This window comes from Abrus precatorius, unplaced genomic scaffold (genome assembly GCF_003935025.1).
Source record: "Abrus precatorius isolate BTA unplaced genomic scaffold, Abrus_2018 Scaffold2, whole genome shotgun sequence".
Lineage (NCBI taxonomy): Eukaryota > Viridiplantae > Streptophyta > Magnoliopsida > Fabales > Fabaceae > Abrus > Abrus precatorius.
The window spans coordinates 13,276,342-13,290,631 of NW_020874362.1; the positions used below are offsets into that span (position 1 = coordinate 13,276,342).

The 14,290-nt window shown below is 35.4% G+C and overlaps 1 non-coding gene across 1 annotated transcript; it reads right to left on the reverse strand.

Moving 5' to 3' along the window:
• Positions 1–12,090: 12,090 nt before the first annotated feature.
• On the reverse strand, positions 12,091–12,197 carry LOC113860352. The gene has a single exon (XR_003503804.1). It is a non-coding gene; the product is annotated as a small nucleolar RNA R71 (small nucleolar RNA).
• Positions 12,198–14,290: the final 2,093 nt, after the last annotated feature.

Sequence of the window (14,290 nt, forward strand, 5' to 3'; positions counted from 1 at the left end):
TTCCTGCAAGGTACACTTACTCTCATCCCTCTGTAACTGTAGTTAGGGTTTTTTTGCGTTTGAAGTTTGTGGAAAATTGTGGAATGAGGCACTGATGCACCGTAGGAACAATACACTGAAGAAGTCTTCCCTGTCATTTATTGAGCATTTGAATCTGCATTGTACATATTTGAATAAAATTTCTGCAGAAATTGGGATGACCTAAAAATACTTCAGTAAAAAAATGTTTGAACTAAAACTGTTGAATGAGATTAACTGCAACCATACACTACATGTAATACAATCAAATGTTTGAAAATTACCAGGACAAGCAATTCTGCATTACTTTGATAGAATAACTTTCTGCTGAGAATGATTGGGTTGCAAAATATTTTTGGAAATTGGTTGAAACTTGAAAATATTGCTTTGCGCTACCCTAATTCTTTATGACAGTGAACACATCCTGAATTTCCAAATTAGGAGTATCTAAATTTTTCTGAATATGATGGATTAATGTTGTGCATCTATACTGTGCATTTGTATAACACATGTTTTGACAGCAAACTTAAATTCACATTCTGAGGCTATTTGGTTCAAAATAGAATTAATAATACTCTAAATAGCTGTTCTCTGTCATGTATGTTAGTTTGATGGGATGGTTGAAATCACATTGCACTATATGAACCAAATCTCTGCAGAATCTGAACTGATAGCAACAGAATTTTCTGAAACTGTGGAATTGGAAATTAGAATGCATAACTGTGTTGAAATTGAGTTAGACATTAAATTAAGAATATCTGAAGTGCATACTTGATTGAAAAATAATTACAACCTGAGAATTTTTACTGACAATACAGAATTGCTTTGAAAATCTGGTTAAGGCATGTAATAATCTTTCTGCGTTTCCTTGATATTTTATAAGAGTGTGCACTCTGAAATTCTACTGTTAAATTTTGCATGTTTTGACTAAGTTGTGCAATTAGGTGTTGGTATTTGAATGTGAATGATATTATTAGCAGATTGAATGATCTGAAGTATTAGAAAATTTAAATTTCTGCAAACTGCTTGATTGCACTTTCTGCAGTATAGGATTATTCTATGGTTCTAAAATTTTAAACTGACAATTACTCCTTTCTTGCAGAAAAGCACAAAATGGTTAGGACTTCATTCAACACACCTGTAGGTCCTCCTAAGAAGAAGCAAGTTGCATCTTCTACCACTCCTAAGAAGAAGCGAGTTGCATCTTCCACAACTCCAACAAGAAAATCCAGCCGAAATCTCCAAGCTGCAGCATCAAAGAGGACCAGAACTGATAGTGCCTCAAGTTCCTCACCTATTCAGATCTCTGAACCCTCACCTTCTCCCTCACCTCAGACAAGGTCCTCTACACCTGCATCTGAACCTTCACCTTCTCCATCACCTCAGACACGATCTCCTGCACCTTCACCTTCACCATCACCTCCACCAAGAACAGCTGCACCCTCAGGATCTTCACCACCTGCCACACATGATCCAAGATTCAGAAGTTTGGCTCATGAAAACTTTTTCAGAGCCAACATTCTAAGAAGAAAAATTGTTCCTGACAGAGCATTCCAAATAGCTGCGAACAATTACCCTGGATTTAAGGAGAAAATTCAGAGAAAAGGCTGGGAATTCTTCGGTGCAACAGCTGGCTTGGGTTGGAGGGAAATCACTCAGGAATTCTATGCCAATGCCATGAGGTTTAAAGGAAAAGGAATCCCTAAGTTCAGCTCCATGGTTAAGGGCATGAGGATTGACTTCTCTCCAGCAAACATCAACAGGGTGCTGGAAATTAATTCTGCACAACATGCTGCACAACTGGACTTCAAAACATTTAAGGAAAGTCCAGATATTGATTTTGTGCAAATTCTGGAAAGGATTGGGAAACCAGGCACCACATGGGAGCTTAACCAGTCTAAGAAGCCAAAGCACATTGTCACCAAAAATCTTCTGCCCTTTGCCAAAGTATGGAGAATGTTTATCTTAAATTCTTTCATGTCTGTCAAACATAGCTCCACACTAGCTGTGAAGAGGGCTGCTCTACTTTTTGCCATAGTCTCCGACATCTACATAGATGTGGGAGAAGTAATAAGTGAATGCATTTTGGGAATACTGAAGACAAAAAGGGATTCATTAGCCTTCCTTTCAGTAATTACCTTACTTTGTGAAGATGCAGGAGTAGAGTTTGGCGATTACCAAGAGAAAATCAGAGCTGCACCATCCATTTCTGCAGCTCTGATAAAAGAGCCTTATGCAACTATTTCCTGCACCTCTGCAGCCCCAATTCCTTCACAAATCAAGAAAGAGAAACTGATGATGATGAAGGACACTCCGAAGCAGCTAGTTGAAGGACAGAATCAATTGGCTGAAAGGCAGACTGAGCTGCACAATAGCCTCAAAGCTGGAGTTATGTTAATGGAATGTATTATGCTGAATATTGGTCAGAAATTGGGAATGACCAAAGATGAAATGTATCATACTTTAGACTTGGCAAAAAATGCCTAGTGCCTTCGTTCTTCTGTTTTCAAGAATATGCCAATATACAGAACCCACTTTCCTCAGCCACCATTTGAAAAGGTAGTGGAAGAAGAAGAAGAAGAAGAAGGTTTTGAAGAGGAAAGCTCAGAGGAAGAAGATGCAGCAGAAGACTAGTTTAGGAATTTATTTTCTGTTATTAGGAGTTTGTAAATTTCTGGTAGTTTTAAACTTTTTGGGTTGTAATCACTAATTGTGACAATTTGGTTTAAATTTCACATACTTGTTCTGCATTTATATTAGTTTTCTAACTAATTACCTTTCTCTTGCTGCAAATTGATGGAATTCTGGTGTTTTTGTGCAGAGAATGTCACACACACAACACTCACACACATTGGATGGTGACTCTTGCACAAGCTGCCATGAAAAGGGGGTTTCATTCTCTACCTCTTATTCATGTGTTAGCCTCACATTACACTGAATTGTTTTTGAAAAACACTAAAATACTAGAATAAATAATAAACTGCTAGCTGTGAATTCTATGTGAATTTCTTTTTAAGTTGTTTTTCCCATTTTAAAAATGAAATCACACTTGTATTTTCAAAATGAGGCAGTCTTGCCCCTAGGTGCATATATTTCTGAAAAGTGCATTGTGTTTTCATTAATCCACATGATCACTTATAAATACCTAGTGAGATTTGAGCTGTCTAATTCTTTTTCTTGTGTGATTAATCATATTTGGCTGCATTCTCTAGAACTTGCCCCTGTTCTTAATTGAATATGCATATTACAGTTTTCACCCACATGATAGAGGCCATGATTGATATCCTTAGTTAGCCAAAAATGCCTTCCCTTATGATTATTTGTCTTAGTTCACCCCTTTGAGCTTAATATCCCTTTTCTTGAAATTACCTCACTACAAGCCTTGCTGAAAAACCAATTTTACCATTCAAAGGAAAAGAGGCATAGTGAGCTTAATCAAGAATGAGTTTTAAAACTAAGTTTGGGGTGGCATCAACATTTTAAGTGCTTGGGGACAAGCAAGGTTCTAAGTTTGGGGTGGGGAATAGCAAGCTATCTAAGTTTGAGTTCAAAAAGTCAGAGAGAAAGAATAAAAGCGCTGCAGAAAAATGAAAAATTTATGCAGCAAAATTGTGGAAAGAGCAAATTGGAGATCAAAAAGAAGAAATTTGTAGTAAACTGTTACAGAGAAAAAGAAGAAGAAATTCAAGGAAAAGAAAAGAGTAAATGGAAGCAAGAGAAGAAAAAGGAAAATGAAAATTTTGCTGCACAAAAACAATTTGTTTGCTGCATAATTGAGGGATTTAATGTCAATGGATGCTAAACCAGACTAGTTTTAAAGTCATTCACTCAAAATGCCTCTGATTTTTTGAAATTGCAAATTGTTTCTTATTTTGTTCAATATCTACCTTAACCTAAGCCTTGTTATAAACTGTAAAAAGTCCTCTTGATGTGTGATTAGCTGTACTAAGCAGAGGAGATGGAGAAATTGGGCAAGCATATGGTAGAGTGTATTTGAATTGATGATTAAAGAGAGAAAATAGTACCTAAACACTGCTGAGAAATGAGGGAAACACTGTCCAGTGAGAAGTGATCATGATTTTTAATGTTTCTCACATGAACTTGGCTGATATATATTCACTTAGATAGCAATTATTGCTTAAAACTTGAGGAATGCATTGTGATTGCCATGCTGAAAATTGGAAGAACATCTTAAATGAAAACTATGTAGAAAACACAGAATTACAAATTGGAAAATTCTGATATAGCAGTTTGTGAATTGGTTTTTGAAAAGTGGAAGAATTACCCTTGGTTTAGTTTGATTTGCTTGAGGACAAGCAAAAATTCAAGTTTGGGGTAGTGATGAATCTATATTTTGACTGATTTTTTAGCATAATTCTAACACATTTGATAAGAAAAATATATAAAGAAAGTAGAAAAACTCAGAGAAAAAAGGAATTGAAGTTTTGTTTAAATTTGTAGTTCTTTTAGCAATTGTGAAATTTTTGCTTAGGAATTAAGTTTTTAATTTTGTTTTTGAAGGAATAAATTGAGCAAGGATCATATCCATGGAGGTTTTATGACAAGGAAGGGGAAAGAAGCAAGTCTGGACTCCAAAAACACAAGAATAAAAATATGCAGACTGGGCGTGATCACTATTGTCAGTGAAAGTGATCACTTCAGAGCTCAAAGAAGAAGTGAAGCCTGGGCGTTACCACTTTTATCATTAAAAGTGATAGTTCCAGAGAGGCAAAATATCAGGAAAGCTCTGCGGAACCACTATTGTCATCAAAAGTGATCGTTCCAGAGAGTCTTCAACTTGGCGAGTTGCGCGTAGTCACTTTTATCTGTAAGAGTGATAACGCACAACTATTTTGGCTCTGCGTTGTCACTTTTATCAGCAAGAGTGATAGTTCCAGAGAGCTCTCAATATCAGGAAGTTGCGCGTGGCCACTATTACTGAGAAAAGTGTTAACGCGCAACCATAAACCTTCTGTGTAACTACTATTTCTCATAAAAGTGATGACGTGAAAATCTGGGAAATTCTATAAATACCAGAAACAATCCGGAAAAGGGGATTCTATTCATTTTCAGTTTTTCTAGTTAGATTCTTGTTAGAGGAAGTGAGAGATAGGAGTGGGGATTCGAATCTTGGAGCTTCACGAAGAGGAATTGGAGTGGAGCAAGCTTCTATGGCGATTCTGATTTTCTTCTTCTCTTTCTTTTTTTTTCTCTGCTGCCATGGCTGTGTAATTTGCTCATAGTTAGGGATTGTAGATCTGAAACGAACATGTTGAATTGATTTTGGATCTGGATTTCAAGCTTTGGAATAGATTGAGTGATTGATTCTCACTTTAAGTTGGAATTGAATGGAAATTTGATTAACTACTTTCAGAGGAACTCTTGTCAATGGAAATTGAATTTGTTCTTCAGATATGAACTAATCACCAAGATTATACTTTTCTTAGGGATAAGGAACTTTGATCTTGTAATCTTTTGGTTTCTTACACTTAAAGCAATGTTGAATTGAATCAGATCTAAGGAATTAGAATGTTTTAATTGAATGTTAGGTTCACTGAGTTAAGGAATTAACCTCTGAACAATAGAACGTGGAACTGATTGTCTTTCTTTCCAAATGCTTGTTAATTCAGAACTTTATTGATTAAACATTGGAGTTTTGGTGAAGCAATTCCCTAGCTATGGTTTCTTTCTCTGTTATCCCATAATTGTTTGTTCATTGTTCTATTTTCTGCAAGTTCATTTGACTTCTAATTGTTCTGAATTGATGTTATTACATGTTACAATTCTTCTACTGAATTTTCATGGTTCAAATGGTTATAATTCTATGAAGTGATACTTGAATCTAAATTCCCTGTGGAGACGATACTTGGATCTTAAATTTTACTCATTACTTGCTGCAATCCTAGTGCACTTGCTAGTGTTAGATTGAATTGTGCAAATTTTGATCTGTTAGGGTCAATCGGTTGCCTTTTTGCATTCCAACTGATCTATATGCAAATATAATCAATTCAAGTTTAGTTATAGATGCACTGTTTTTCTTTTTTTAAGAGCCTTACTAAGTTTCTTATGACCTTTTATGGAATCAAATGATGGATTTAACCAAATACCCTCTTAATGATAATGTCTTGCATAAAAATCCCCATCATCAGTCAATGTATCTGCAATTGACATGTGTTCAACACTTCTCAGAGGATCGTCCTCTACATTAACTTCTTCTATTAATTTTCTATTGGTGAAAGCATTTACTTTATTAGAAAGCAAGACAATTAACCATGACTTGTCAATAGGATCTGGGACGTAGAACACTTGTTAAGCTTGTGATGCAAGGATAAACGAATCATCTTGATAACCCACCCTTTTAAAGTCGACCCTTATGAAGCCTAAATCGTCAATTCGAACCCCACTGTTGTTATCTACCCACTTGCATCCAAACACTGCTACTCAAAACTTAGTGTAGTCCAACTCCCATATATGTTCAATGACTCCAAAGTATGACATATTCGCATATATTGGATTTTTATCCTTTGAATTGGAGATATGTAATGATCCAACAACAAGAGTTACCCCACTATTCTGCATTGTGCTTTGGTCGTCATGTTCTTTTGTAAAAAATATGAACCCATTGACTAAGTAAGAAGTGTATGAAAAAGCATCAATACAAGGACCTTTTGACAACCATCAAATCTTTCTTAAAACAGAATTATTCTTCTATATCAACTGTTTATATACATGTTCTTGTAGCCATCCAATGAATTGCTGATTATGTTCTTTTGTTATCCGATTCTCACCCCTGCTAGGATTTCTATGTTTCAGAATATCTTTGTTCATGCTTATATAAGGTTCAATTTCAAGAGTTTTTTGTAATACATACAAGTGTGCTTGATCCTATTGCAGTCTAGGGACCTCTATTTGTCGACAACCACTGCTACTTTCCTCTAAAGTCCTTCCTGTGTGAAGTGATTTTGGATTACCACATGATTCAACATTTGAGAGGTATTCATTGCAAAATTTAACTACTTCTTCCACTAAATATCGTTCAGCAATACAACCCTCTAGTCTGTTTCTATTCTTAACATACCTTTTTAAAATCTTCATATATCTTTCAATAGGATACATCCATCGCATATATGCAGGGCCACACAATTTTGTCTCTTCCACCAAGTGAATGGTCAAATTAACCATGATATCAAAGAATGACAACAAAAAATACATTTCAAGCTCACATAAAGTTTCAGCTATTTAGTTTTGCAAAGCTGGTAATCTCCCAGGATCAATCACTTTGCTACATATTGCTTTGAAAAAGAAACACAACTTCGTGATTGCCATACGAACCTTTTTGGGTAGAATAGACCGTATAACAATAGGAATTGAATTCTCCATTAGAATATGACAATCATGAGACTTCAATCCTTTTAACTTTAGGTCCTTAAATAATACAAGACTTTTAATGTTTGATGAATACCCCTCTGGAACCTTAACTGAATAAAGAGTCTCACATAAAGCACGTTTCTCATTTCTAGACAGGGTACATGCTGTGGGCGGTAAAAACGTCCACTTTCCCTTCTTCACTGGAGCCAAATCGGATCGTATTCCCAGCTTTACCAAGTCAAGTCTTGCATTGATGCCTGTTCAGAGGGCAAGTGTACCTATCGAGAAGTAATAAAGGGTTCTTAAATTAAGTTCCCAAAATATCGTCCCGCAAGGATTGTTTTCCAATTACTAAGAATTTCCTAATTCAATTGTTTAAGCTTCAACGATATGAGATTAATTAAAACAAGAATTTATAAAATTAATTATAAACTAAGAGCAAAGAATACAATGCACGTCTTGGTTAAACTTATCGGAAAGGAACCTAGGGCATATGGGTTTTCTATTCAGTCCTTTATGTTATTTTTCTATTTAACTATAAATCCGATTACCTTGTGATTACCAATCATTCATACGAATACTATTAATACCTAATGGTCATGCAATATTAATATTCTTTTCTCTAAATTAACATCCCTAATGGTCATGCAAGTCATCAATTTAAGAAAGCTTAAGGAACCTATGAACTTGTTAATTTAATAACGATTAGAAGAGAAAGATTGGTTTGGTCTACCTAATCCTTTGTCTCGTTTTACCCTATAGATTTATTAATTAACTGAGGTACGGTCGCCTGACGATATAATTAATTAGGATTAAGAAAAAAGCGTAATAGGACAAAATCTAATCACAAAACAAAAATCAAATTTAGATTCAAACATCAAAATTCCATAAATTCATGAACAATAGCTCCCATAGCCCTAGCTATGGACTTAGTTACTCATGCTAAAGAAAAGAACTAAAACAATCATAAACAAGGCCATAATCAAAAGAAATAGGAAACTAGAGTATGGGATGTGTTCCCAATCTTAAAGTACGATCGCTTGAAGCTCCAAGTCTCGCCAAGCATGTGCCAAGGATCCCGTACAAGAGAGAAGAGATCAAATGTATTCTAGAGCCAAAGCCAAGATAAAAACGTTCCCAATGGTGCCTCTGGTCTTCCTTTTTAATAGGGTTTGAAAACCCTAAAAACTCTTCATAATTGGGCAATCATTTTGATCATTTGACTAATTGGATTTTTACTGGATTTTTACTTTTCTTTTTAGTGTCCCTTGATAGAAAAAAGTAGACTTAGGAAGTGTAAATAACATAAAAACATCATTTTGGTCAAATACCATAGGTTTCTTAATTTTTGGTTAATTTACATTGATTTACATAGATATAATTTATATTTTTGATCATTTGAATAATTGCGCAAGAATTTCTAGGCTTATTCCATGGATTTCTAGCCTTTGAGAAAGTTTGAGTTGAAAGTGACCACTTTAGATTCCATAGTAGACACTACAGCAAGCTAGATCCAGAGGGCAGACTAAAGTGATCACTTTCGAAGCCATAGTGGACACTACAGAGACCCCAGTCTAAAGAGGTGTTGTGCGTAACCACTTTGATTCCATAGTGGACACTACAAAGAAGGCCAGAAATGACCCAGTAACCACTTTGGTTTCATAGTGGACACTTTAGAGAGGGCTAACAAAATGGGATGCTGCGTGTAGCTACTATGACTTTCATAGTAGCTACTATGGGCGACGACCACTGCACTATAAATAGAATTTTAGAAATTAGGGTTAGGATCTTTTTCACACTTTTCGATTTTTGCCATTTTTGGGATGCTTGCAGAGCTTAGGTCAGCCTTGGGTGACAGCCAAGGACTCAACCTAGGGTTTGGTTTCCATTTTCTTCTTAGTTCGTCCTTAATTTCTGCATTAATGTTATTGGTTTCTCTTTGTTTTCATTTGATAATTGTAAGACCCATCCTCATAGAGGGCTAAACCTTTTGTAATCCCTAGAGAGTTCATTTAGACTCTTGAATTCCTGGGTTTTGAATGTTAATATAGTTCTTTTCCTTCTATGAATTTCTTTCTCCCAAACACTTGAATTGAATTAATGGGTGAATGAGGGAAGCGTTGAATAATGAACCCTAATTCGTTTTGTAACACCTAATTTCTATCAAGATCCCTTCTTATTATAGTAAAATTTAAGGCTTCTATTAGGCGGTGCACACAAGATAAACATGTACGAGAACTCATGCAAATTAACATCTTATCGAATCTACTTACTAATTACAATCCATTTCACAAGGGAATAAGTTTCAACTTTTAGTTTTCATGGTTCACTCGTAGGCTAATAAATCCATATTTTACCATGTATTTAGCATAGTTTTTGGTTAATAATTAGGAAAATAGTTCTAAAATAAACTTGAAAAGATCATAAAAATAATATAATTAGTATAAATTGTTGTTTTGTTGAAATATTAAAAATTGTTTAGATTTTTGTAGGAGTTCTGCAAAAAGATGAAAAGTTGTTAAAAGTGCTTAAAGGAAGGATTAGCAGCTAAAATTGAAAAAGAATAGTCAAATAATCAAGCTTGAAGAAATCCTAAGAGCTGGGCGTTACAACTTCAAGTGATTGGCGTTTGAACGTGGAAAGAACAAAATATAGCACTGGGTCTGCGTGGCCACTCTGAGTGATGCGCGTTAACACTCCAGCAACTGAAACTAGATAACTGCCATTGCATTGAAACGCACATCACCTGGCGCTTTGGCGCACAATAGAGCGTGGAAACGCATAGCAGATGGCGTAGCAACGCAGAGCTAAGCACATAGAAGAAGCATTCATTGAAGTGTTGTGCGTTGAAACACACATCATTTGAAGCTTTGGCACACAAGAGCGCGTTGCAACTCATAGCACATGCAGCCAAGGCACGCATTTCCTTCAGCCACTGCGTGTTTTGGCGCAGAATTCTGCAACTTTATAACTTCTTCTTCTTTCCAATTCTGGACGTTTGGAGCTTTTGTATCACTTTTAGAAGATTCCAGAACACCTAGGGACAACTAACTTTCAGAATTTCAAGGGTTAAGTTGAAGAATTAGAGAAACTCTATAAATAGGAATTAGGAACTTAGAAAAAAGAGATTTTTTGTCATTTTTGTTTTGGTATTTGATAAATGCTTTCTATACTTGATCCTACATTGTAATTCATGAATGATAATTGAGAGTTTTAAGCTAAGATAGGATCAAGCGTTTTAATTCATCTCTTTTGTAATTTTAATTTCAAGATGTTTAGGTTCTAACTTTCCTTTGAGTATCTAGATGTAATGAATCCTAATTGACTAAATTTTCTGGAATTCTTCTAATGCTATTTCATGTTCTTTTCTCTCGGGTTTAATTGAGTAGTATCAATTTTCTCTATCTTATTTTCTTGTTTGAATTTGAGTAAAATTCCTGCATGAAATTAACATTGCTCAATTAAAAAGACTTGAATGTATTTCTAGAGATAGAAAGATGTGAGTTTTCTGTATTAGGATTACCCTAATTATGGAATTCATAATGAACTTAATGCAACCTAGGGGTATTAATTAAGGAAGAGATTCCGATTAATCAACTGAGGGTTAGGAATCATTATCCTTGAGAAAGGTATTGATTTAATTTGGAATTTCCTGCAGCGATAAGGGTTTGGAACTAAGTAGTTGAAGAGGAATTTCAGTTATTTGGACACTTAGGGGGATTTACAGTCTAGATACTTACATTTTTACATTGAATACCTTTAGTCATAATTTTCTATAATTTATTTTCACTAGAATATCTGTTCCTTTTAATTTATTATTCTTTTACTTTTAGCAATTTCATCAACAAGGTTTATTTTTCATATTTATTAACAATTACGCAATTAAGGAAAAGTTTCTTAATAACAGTCCCTGTGGATACAACACTTGGTACTTTAATTTTAATTTTAATAATATTACTTCGACAACGGGTACACTTGCCCAGTGATTCAATTTTTACACATCAGTATTCATTTTGTAACCGTTTTAACTTCCAAGGGAAGTCAGAGGGAGAAGAGAGGAGCGCCTTTTGTTCTTCTTTGCTAGAGGAATCTGGGGAAAGGCAAAGTTATTGAGATGGCTCTCTGCTCTTCATCTTCTTTTCTTCTTGCTTCTTTCCATTTCATTGTAATGTGTTTCTAACTCTTTTGTTAGGGATTTATGGATCTAGAATTGATATATTAATTTCGTTTTGATTCTGAACTTTGAGTAATTGATTTGATTGAGGAATTAATTCTGTTTTTACTTGATCTTTGAATGGAAATTCAATTGATTAATCAAAGAGTAACCTTGACTAATGGAAATTGGGTTTGTTGCTTGGATCTAAATTAATTACCAAAACTCTTGACTTAGTTAATGAAAGAGTAACCATTCAAGCCAACCATTTTGAGATTAAACCTGCCTTACTTCACCTAGTTCAACAAGATCAATTTTCTAGTTTAATTTCAGATGATCCTAACTTGCATATTTCTAATTTTCTGCAGTTATGTGATACCATAAGGATCACTGGAGTCAGCGAAGATGCAATTAGATTAAGATTGTTCCCATTTTCCTTGAGGGATAAGACAAAATGTTGGCTCCAAGCCCAACCACAAGGGAGCATAACTACTTGGACAGATCTGGTCAACAAGTTTTTCTATAAATATTTTCCACCTTCTAAGGCTGCAAAGCTAAAAGGAGAGATCACATCCTTCATGCAGCAAGAAGGAGAAACTTTATATGAGGCTTGGGAGAGATACAAGGAACTCTTGAGAAGATGCCCACACCATTGCATACCGGAATAGATGCAACTTGAAACTTTCTATAATAGGATGAATCCAGCAACTAGAACCATGATAGATGCAGCTGCAGGAGGTTCTTTGAACACAAAATCACTACAAGAAGCTCAAGGAATTATACATATGATGGCCTCCTCCATGCATCAAAGCTGTAGTTTGAGACAGTCAACAAGGAGTAGTGGCTATGAGGCAAAACTTCTTGAGACTTTTTTGACTCAAAATCAGCTGCAAAACCAATTGTTTTCTGAACAAATAGCTGCACTCACCCAACAAATCAGCAACTTACAAGCTGCACCAACATAGAACACTCCACTTGTGTGTGACTTTTGTGGAGGGAATCATGTAAACGGAGCTTGTGATGAGAATAATTCTGAATCTCAAGAGCAAGTCAACTATATGGGAAATTTTCAGAGACAACAATCTTCATTTCCCCCTGGTTTTTAGTTCTCTAACAATAGAAACCAATAGCAACATAGCTGGAATAACCAAAATTCCAATTGGAAAAATTTCTAACTTTGCTATCTCATTTTCAAATGCAGGTCCAGCAGCACAACAACCTTATTTCCAAGGGAATCCAGCCAACCACTTAAAAAAAATCAGAGGTTTTCTAAACCACTGAATCAAAGGCTGAACGAAATGGAAGAAACCATGCTGCAATTCATGAAAGTAACACAAACAAGCTTCAAAAATCAAGAATCTTCCATGAAGAAGCTGGAAACACAGATTGGACAACTAGCTGAGCAACTGTCCAGCAGAGAAGATGGGAGATTCCCTAGCAACATAGTTATAAATCCAAAAGAACAATGTCAAGCTGTGATGACTAGGAGTAGAGCTGTTGTGGGCAGTCCAAAACCAGCTGAGAAGAGAGAGAAAACCAACGAAGAGGAGAAGATCAAATCTGATTTAGAGGAAGGGAACTTCACCTTATTGAAAAGAGAAAATTCAGAAGTAGATACCTTCCCTAAAACTGTGAGAAGAACAAAGAGGCAGATTTTAGAAGATTCAAACAAGCCTATAGATGAAGAGAGATACAAGAGACTACCCTATCCACAAAGAGTCACCAATCCTAAGCAAGAAAGCCAGTATGAGAGATTTTTAGATATCTTCAAGAAGCTCCAAATTAATATACCATTTGCTGAAGCATTAGAACAAATGCCTTCATATGCAAAATTCATGAAGGAGCTGTTGTCCAAGAAGAGAAAGTTAGAAAATGACAAGACAGTCCCTTTGACTGAAGAATGCAGTGCTATTTTGCAGAGAAAGCTGCCTCAAAAATTAAAAGGCCTAGGGTCATTCAGCATTCTATGCTCTATTGGAAATTGCACAATAGGAAAAGCTTTGTGTGATCTTGAGGTAAGCATTAACCTTATGCCTCTTGCCATCATGAAAAGACTTGGAATCGAGGAAGTCAAGCCAACAAGCATCACTCTACAACTTGCGGTTAGATCATATACTTATCCATATGGTATTGTAGAGGATTTATTGGTTAAAATTGACAAGTTTATTTTCCTTGCAGATTTTATGATTTTAGACATGGAAGTGGATGCTGATATTCCTTTAATATTGGGCAGACCCTTCTTAGCTACAGGGAGAGCTTTGATTGATGTGCAAAAATGGAAATTAATGCTTAGAGTGCAGGATGAAAAGGTTACTTTTAATGTTTTTGAAGCACTCAAACATCCTAGTGATGATAGCACTTGCATGAGAGTTGATATTTTAGAATCTATTTCATTTCCTCAATTAATTGATAATGTTGATGAATTTTCTGTGTTAAAGGAAATTATAGTTGCAGGAAATTCACAAGCTGCTGTAAAAAGAGAAGAAAAATTCATGGAATATGTGCAGCAACTTGAAACATTGCCTATCATCCCTTTATCCGAAAATTCAACAAGAGAGGAGCTGAAAAAGGAAGAGGAAGAAAAGAAAGTGGAGAAGCTTGAGCTGAAACAATTGCCATCTCACTTGAGGTACTTTTTTCTGGATCAAAGACATTAATATCCAGTGATTATAGGTAATAATCTCAAAGGAGATGAAGAAGAAAAGCTGCTGAGAGTTTTAAGGAATCACAAATCTACAATTGGATGGCACA